The sequence below is a fragment of the Camelus ferus genome, chromosome 5 (assembly GCF_009834535.1).
Source record: "Camelus ferus isolate YT-003-E chromosome 5, BCGSAC_Cfer_1.0, whole genome shotgun sequence".
Classification (NCBI taxonomy): domain Eukaryota; kingdom Metazoa; phylum Chordata; class Mammalia; order Artiodactyla; family Camelidae; genus Camelus; species Camelus ferus.
Genome location: NC_045700.1, coordinates 95,736,799 through 95,744,877, shown reverse-complemented (window position 1 = coordinate 95,744,877; position 8,079 = coordinate 95,736,799). Strand labels below are relative to the sequence as shown.

The 8,079-nt window shown below is 51.1% G+C and overlaps 1 long non-coding RNA gene across 3 annotated transcripts; it reads right to left on the bottom strand.

Annotated features, from left to right (window-relative positions):
* Positions 1-983: 983 nt before the first annotated feature.
* Positions 984-5,288, bottom strand: LOC116663889. 3 transcript variants are annotated; one of them, XR_004320254.1, is made up of 4 exons: positions 4,943-5,288; positions 4,492-4,656; positions 2,463-2,848; positions 984-2,108 (listed from the first exon to the last, which is right to left on the bottom strand). It is a non-coding gene; the product is annotated as an uncharacterized LOC116663889 (long non-coding RNA). The 3 variants fall into 3 exon arrangements; XR_004320253.1 differs by lacking the exon at positions 4,943-5,288 and having other exon boundaries at positions 2,463-2,637; positions 2,716-2,848; positions 4,492-4,802; XR_004320252.1 differs by lacking the exon at positions 4,943-5,288 and having other exon boundaries at positions 4,492-4,802.
* Between the last annotated feature and the right edge of the window lie 2,791 nt (positions 5,289-8,079).

The window sequence follows — 8,079 nt, the reverse complement described above, 5'->3', positions numbered from 1 at the left end:
GGGGCCAGAGAACCTGCCTTCTGGGGCCATGAAACGCCCTGGGAAGTTGCTCTCTGGGGCCCCGGAGACTCACTGGAGAGCCGGCCAGGGTGGGCACAGAGGTCCCAGGGGACCAGGGGACCGAGGCTCCTGCTGAGACTCCCAGGGAGGACAGCCTCCAGGGGCCGCCAGGGCACATGGGAAGCTGCCCTCCGCGGGGCCAGCCAACTGGCTGGGAACCCCCCACCCCCACCCCACGTAGGGGTCCACGCCCTGCTAGGAGGGACACCCTGGGGCCTCCTCTGAGCCTCGCAGTATCCCACCAGTGACAAAGGGACATGTTTGCCGGATCCAGGACCACAGAGCCAGGCCAACAGGGTGGACTTGGAGCTGAGGGGCAGCCGCGGGAGGCCCAGCAAGTACGTTTGTTTGCTTCCTTGTTTACGTGTGTGCACGACTGCAAGGCTGCTTTAGAAGCACACCTACGTTTCGAGCGGTTCTCTTTAGCGTGAGCGGCGCTGTCGGCCGAGCCTGGTTTAACAGTTGGCGACGTCACGCACTGAGGTCCGCGTCTAACTGCATTTTATTGCTTTACAAAAGCGTGGTGCTCCAAGGCGAGCAGGGCATGAACTGGCTGCGCTGATTAAGTCAGGCGATCAGCTCCCAGTCCCATCCTTTTGTTAGGCAGAAGTTTTTGTTCCAGTTTTGCCCAGTCGCTGCCCTTCTTCCCCAGTGTGCATAACCTGCTCTTAGAAGTTAGCTGGGGGGAGGGGTGCTTTTACATGATTTAACCCACGGATTTGAATCTCACTAGATCCCAACATTTAAAAGATTGTCAAATGGGTTAGAAAATTCCATTCTCAAGTTTTTAAAGTGTCCAGATATAAAAAGATTTTTGTAGATGGCGAATATTGTCTTAAGTCTCAAGATTACATAACAGTGAAAAAATTTCAAAACACCAATATTCAAAGTCCCTTCACCATAGAAGCGTTTTCTAAAGAAGATATTTTCTCATTCTTTACTAAAATATCAACTTTACCTTGAAGGGCAGACTGTGTTTATTTCTCAAAAAAAAAAATCTGCAAATAGCACACAACTGCCAGCTATGTGTCATCTGGAAAAGGTCAGCAAGTGGAAAACACTCGTATTTTATACAAGGAAAGTGAGTTTTATACCATCCCAACAGTGGAGAGGAAGGTTGGGAGGGTGTTCAGGGATCACGGAGGCCTGAAACCTCCCTTGCCTCTTCCAGCATCTCTGCAGAGTGTGGACTGCTGGGGCCTGGGGCAGCTGGGTGGGCACACTCACCCCCCACGTCCCCCATGAGCTGGGCGGTCAGGAGCAGCAAAGTCAGAGCCCAGGGGGAGAACCAAGGATCTGCAGGAAGCTGACCCCCCAAAAAAGAGGGTTTCACGCAACAACAGAATGGGTGTATTGAGTCTTCTCTACCCCTGAAGTAAGGAGGTCCAAGAGAGTTCCTCTGGGGGGCTTGGGAGGGGCTGAGAACCATGGGGTGGGCTATTCCTTTGCTTTTTCTACCTGTTGGATATGAAAGCTATTCCAGCAGCAGACCTGAGCCCCAGACTTCTGACAAAGGGAAAAAGGAAAAAAACTGCCCCTGTGGGGACGGGGTGTGGGAGGGTGAGATTCCGGGTATCAGAGAGGAGATTATTGGAGTGAACCATCCAAAAATGTGACAAGTGGAACAGAGCAGTGGGAAGCCAGATGAACACCTGCATCACGAGTTTATGAGGACACAGAAAAGACCCAAATCCCAGCACTGAAAGAGTTCCAGAAGCTTAAAAACGACATTAAATTCGACATTAAAACATCCAGCAGACTGATTAAAGAAGAGATTGTGGTGCAGACCCCGATTAGTACCCCCGGAAGAAGAGGACAAGAAACATCTCAACAGACGAAGCAGGAAGATTAAGGGACAGATGTAACACAGGAAGACGTGACTGACTTGGAGGATGGAGCCGGAGACCTAATATACGAGAGCTCAGGAAGTCCCAGAAGTGGAGAAGGATAACACTGGGAGGAAGGCAGTAGCTGAGCGCTGGAGGGTCCTCCCGCCGAGGAAGGTCTGCCGGATGCACACGGAAGGGCTCGTGGAGTTCCGGGCTCGACTGCGGAGAAAAACACAACCTGAGCTGCGTCCCGGTGCACATGGCAGACCCGGCACGCAGGCCATGTTTTTCCATTTATATGAAATTTCTAGAAATGACACTTCTAATCTGTAGTAAGAGAACGCAGAGCAGTCATTGTCAGGGGCTAGCGGACTGACTGGGATTGCAATGGAAGTTTAAATGAACATGTGACGCATTAATTGTCAGAACTCATTGACGTGTACAATTAAAAGAGGTCCATTTTCGGGGATGCAAGTTTTACCTAAATGTACTTGAATAAAAATGTCAAATTCTATAGTTTCTCCATAAAAAAAAAAAAAACCAACAAATTTTCAATCAAAAGGAATTGCTTACCTAAGAAGGAAAAGCACGCAGACAGTGTGAGACATCTCATCTACCACACACGATGTTCACGGTGGCGGAACAGCGTCTGGGGACGGCGGAGGAAAGGGACCACAACCCAGGGGCCCCCGTTCCCAGCAGGGATGTTACTTTGTCATCAGAATGAAAGATAGACAACGATAAAAAACTATTTCAGAGAGTTGAGACCTAAGTACTGCATCTCAGAAAATAAGCGCCCATTTATTTAAGAAATCATTAGTCGTACATTCGGTTCCGTTCCTCGCAGTTGAAGCCCCTCTGAGTGTGTACAATTACTGATACGGACGTCCTCAGAAAACCAGGAATGGACGGGTTCTTTCTTTTTCTTTTGCTACCTAATGACTCAGTATTTGTAGGTCCTGAGAAATGAGAATCACAGTAAGCCTAGTTTACGTCAGTGGATTCTTTCTTCATCTGATAAAGAAACTACGTATCACGCCAACAAACAATATCACATTTAAAAGTGGGAATTAGAGGTTTTCTATAAAAATCAGGAACGGGACATGAAAACTTGTGCCTGTCTGTGAGGATGCTCTGGAATCCTAGCCAACACAACACAAGAAAAATAAAGCAGCACTGACAGTAAAAAGTAGAAGATAAAATAATCACCACTTGATGAAGATCTGGCTGTCGAAAGGAAATCTTAAAAAATTACCTGGAAGTTGTTATAACCAATGAGATAATTTGGTATGTTACATTTTAAATGTGTAAAAATTGGTAAATATTTTATTATAAACAATGAAAAAATTATATTGACAGCAAGAACAAAATATTGTGAAAGTAGGCATTTGTTCTATCAGAAAGACAAAGGTCTTAAAAAAAGAAGACTACAATTTTTGTGAAGGATAGTAAAGAAAAATTTACTCAGTGGAGAAGCAGATCATGTTCTTGGATGTGAAAATCTTTTTTATTATAAAGGTATAAACTCTTCCAAGTGTCTTAATACATGTTTATTAAATTTCAGTAAAAATCTCATGGAATCTTTTTCCTTTTTTTGAGGAAAGCTTATAAAATATCTCTGAATGATCCTCAGTGCCTGCTGGAGTGAAAAATTGAAAAGAAAAGCCACAACTTAAAAAAATTTGAATAATTGGAGAATAGAAATTTGAAATCTATTGAGGTATATTATGAAACTATAGTCAGGAAACGTGTGATACCAGAGCCCAGTTAGAAGGCGGTATCTCTAAAATGACCAGGGAAGTCCAGAAATGGGTCATGGCATGTCTGAGCTGAGTATTTGATAGACGAATTTTAAAAAAGGTGTTGCAAACGCTAAAATAACTAGAAAAAAAATGTATGTGAATGTCTATCTGATATCAAGGTAGGAAAAGATTTTCTCTAAAGGAAAAAATTTGCTGTATTTGATTATGTAAAAACAAACAAAAATCCCTATATCTAACAAAATTAAAACTGGAAAGTGAATCCAAGTCAATTATACCTCAATTTTAAAAAAAGAATAAGGCACACATTGAAAAAACCGGCGAGCTAAAAACTGGAAATATTTGCAAAATCTGTGACAGATAAAGGGTACTGTGCTCAGTTCACATTTGGCCTCAAAAACTAGTTTAAAGTGCCGCCCCAGCACAAGGGATGGTATCAGCACCTGGAGTAACATCCCCCATCCCGGTCCGGGCCGGCGTCCCGCTCGCCTGGCCCCTGACCCACCACCTCTCTGCGAGGGGACGGAAGAGGGTTTGAGCCCAGAGCCTGCGCGCTTAACCAGCGTGTCCCTCTGCCTTCAGACAGAGAGGAGTGTGAAAAGCTCGGGGAGCCTGAGAAGATGGAAGTAAAAGCTGTGCGATGTCACTGCACGCCTCTCAGGCTGGCCGAGTGTGGGGAGGCAACTGTGCGAGGCCAAGCCCTCCTTTGACTTCCTCCTCCTCTCGTAAGGGGGGGGGGGCTGGAAGCTGACCCCCACCCCCACCCCCCAGCACGAGTTTGAGAGACCCCTAGGGACCGGCCGGAGCCAGGCCGACCAGCAGATCACACCAGCTGGACTCACTGACACGCCGAGGACCACTGTGAAGCCAGCCTTTCCCACTCAGTCACAATCCTTCTTTCAAGTCGACGGCAGGGTCGGTCTCGGGTCCACCCAGCGCGGTGCCTTCCAATGCCTCCACTTTCTGCCTGGAACCCGTTTCTTGTGACAGTTGTCCGAGCAGCGCCCCTGGACATTGAACAAACGCCACCCAGGCCTTGTCCCCTCTCTGCTCACTAACCCCTGCTGGCTTCCCCATCACCCAGAGTCGACCAGCAAGTGCCCACGGGGTCTGCCCCGCCGGCCACACGCAGATACGCCAGCCTCCCTGAGGCCATCACCCGGCCCCCGGGCCGCCCCCCACCCCTGAGCCCCACAGCACTGCCCCCACCCCAGCTCCATGGCCCTTCGCCCAGCTAACACCCCGCAGTCTCAGACCCCCAGTCATCTCTGTGGAAGGGCTTCCCCTCCCCACCTCTCAGACGCGCCCGCCACCCAGCAAGCGGCCAACACCATTCAAACTTCCCTGTGTCTCTGTGTTTTGTTTGGTTAGAGTCCATCCTCCCCGTGGACCGTGGGACCCAGGAGAGCAGAGGCTGACTCCAGGGTGATCATTGCGTGTCCCAGGGCCCAGGATCGTGCTGAGACGGGAAGCCCTGTAAAAATTCCGGAAGGACCCCAAAGCACTCTCGTGCCAGCACATCCGGTTCCCTAGCCCAGAGGCTCTTATCTCACTTTTTGCCTCTGAAACGGCTTACTTACCCCTAAAATTCTATTGGTTCCCTGAGCTCACTTCTGATTGGTTATTTCCTTCACTCCTCATTGGTTACTACTCTCACTTCTGATTGGTCCACCTTCCTAACTTCTGATTGGTCCATTTGTAGTACTTCATTTGCATGGAGCTCACTCCTGATTGGTCTATTTCTACAAAGCTTGTTCCTGGTTGGTCAACTTCTGTTATACTTTATTTGCATATGATGTTGCAAAGCATAAAACTGGCAGCCTATAAAGGCCTGTGTAAACCTACAGTTGCGGTCCAGAGCTTGGAGTTTTAGTTCCTTGGGCCTGCTGGCGTAATAAACCTGAGTTCTCCAACTCTGAGTGCTGCTTGGTCTTTCGCCTGGGTTCAGGTTGCTGTCACAACTGAGCTGTAACACTGAGCTGTAACACATTTTTCCACAACAGTGCGTGACCTGTAACAGAGGGTCACCCCCAGGATACATGCTGAGTCAGGGCAGGGTGGACCCGGGTGGGCCGCGGCATGAGTTGAGGAGGACGGAGCCCCGAGGGGCCAGTGACAGTGGGCACAGCCCAAGACATGGCCCACGGGCGGGATGAGCTGCGGGAGGGGCTGCCCTGAGCCTAGAGAATCACAAAGCAGGGTTCCCCAGTTTTCAGCAGCGCCACAGGGACTTCTGGACCTTCCAGGGATAAGACTGGGTTCCTGCCAAACTGGGCTGGTGTGAGAGGCTACCGTGAACTTTGAGGGAGACAGAAAGAGTTGCTCCTTATTGTGAAGATGCCCAAAGTACATACACATCATTCACATCGGCAATAAAACTTGAAAAGTGCTCCCATCCCAGCCTGACGTGATGGGTAACAAATCCTCTTTGGGGTAAATGGATAAGTCTGTTTGTAAAAAAAACAGCGAGGAGCCGGCTGTGGAGAGGGTGGAGACGGTGGTGGGCAGGAGCGGAGGAGGGCCATCATTCTGTGAACAGAAGGGGTCTGCTCGGGGCCCAGGGCCCCCTTTACCCTTCAGTTTCCACACGGACTCAGAATGGTGATGTTTCTCTCTCTGCCCAGAGCATCTGTTTATTTATTGATTCAGAGACTAATGGGGCACTGTTGGCAAGTTGTAAAAGCCCCCTTCCGAGTGGACTGTGCGAGCAGCCCTGCCCTGTTTCTCCAGTGTGTTTATCCTGGACTTTATGGAACAGTGAACGCCCATCTGGAGCCATTCAAGGCAGACGAGTGCCCTCCGCGGACCCTGTACCCCCACCATCGCCACCAGCCCCAGAGCTTGCAGCCACCTGCTGTGTGCACGGTGTGAGGGCACTGGGCCTGACACCGTGGGGACAGAAAGAGAAGTCAGGGGCAGAAAGGACGTCACGGGAGGGAGAGAGGACGTCTCTGTTCTCAGGGGCCTGCCATCCCCTGGGTAGACCAATCACGATCATGGCAGACCCTCCCAGACCAACAAAGAACGGAACCAAAGCATTCTACGGGTTCCAGGCGGGCTCTGATCCAATGATTTACTCAGGTGGTAATTGCCAGTTGTCCCACCTTTCCTCTAAATGACACCCTTTGTAGCCACATGCATGGCTACCGGGAAGAAAACCACACTTCTCGGCCACACGGGCATCTGTGTCCGGCCCTGAGACGAGGGCCTGGTCAGTGAGTATAAGCGGGCACGTGGTGTCTCCTGAGACGTGTCCTCAGGAAAGCGGCTCAGCCCTAAGCCATCCCTCTCCCGTCCTGCCGTCTGACACGGGGACAGACAGGTCAGAGCTTGGACAGATAACTCAGTCCAGGAGGACTGCCTGGTGACAGCATCACAGAGAGGAAGGAGCCTGGGTCTCTGATGGCCGTGAGGAGCATACCCGCCCAAAGCACCTTCCAGAGCCCTGCAGGAAGGACAAAGCTGAGCCCGACGGAGTCAGAGCTCTTTGGGGTCTCTGCCGTTTGCAACAGACCTGACCCTGAAGGCCTGAAGCCCATGCTATGTGCCAGGGCCTTGTGTGAGGGACTGGGGCTGTGAGAACCAGTAAGACCAAGTCCCTGGTCCCAGGGAGCTTCCAGTCATGTGAGAGACAGAGAAAGGCCAGGTGACAAAGAAGCAAAAATGCACCTTCTCAGATGCTGGCGGATTCCATGAAGCACGGAAATAGCCCGCCAAGTTAGAGGGGAACAGACACAGGGCGGAGTGGCTGGGAAGGCTTCCCGAAGGAGGCGGGTTTTAGAAAAGTGGGAGAGGTGAACAGGGCATTTGTTACAGGAAGTCGGTCGCAATTCAGAACTCGGGAGAGACAGGTGGAGCTACAAGGGCGTCACTAGAGGGATGGGATGGTACCTGAGAAAGGTGAGGAGCTGTGAGTGAGGGGAGACGGTCCTGGGGGCGGTCCTCTGCTGGGGCAGCCCCTGCAGCTGTAGCTGCCTTTGGTCGGGGTGTGTCCAGCTCAGGAAATACCCCGTCACTGGCCTCATGTCTCCACACCCAGGGTGATGCCACCTCTCTTTGCAAAACAGCAGGTCCCTGGCCCTACCTGCTGGGATTTCTGATTTTGTGAGAGTGAATTAGCACTGGTGAGGCCTCACAGCCCCAGGAACACGGGCTTCCAGAAAGTCAGAGTTCAGGGTTCGGAGGTCATCTGGTCCAACCCCCGTCCCACCGGCCTGAGCCCCGCTCCCACCCCCCGCAGAGGCGCCCTCCCCGGTGGGCGCTGTACGCACTGAACTGGAACCTGACCCCTTCTCTAGGGCTTCCTCTGGAACTACCGAAAGCAGGATGGAGCTTCTCCGAATGAGAAGCCTCAGCCACGGGAGTCACTCAGCGCGACCCGGAACCTCCTCTCTTCCTGGCGAGCAGCCGGCAGACCCGCAGGCATTTCT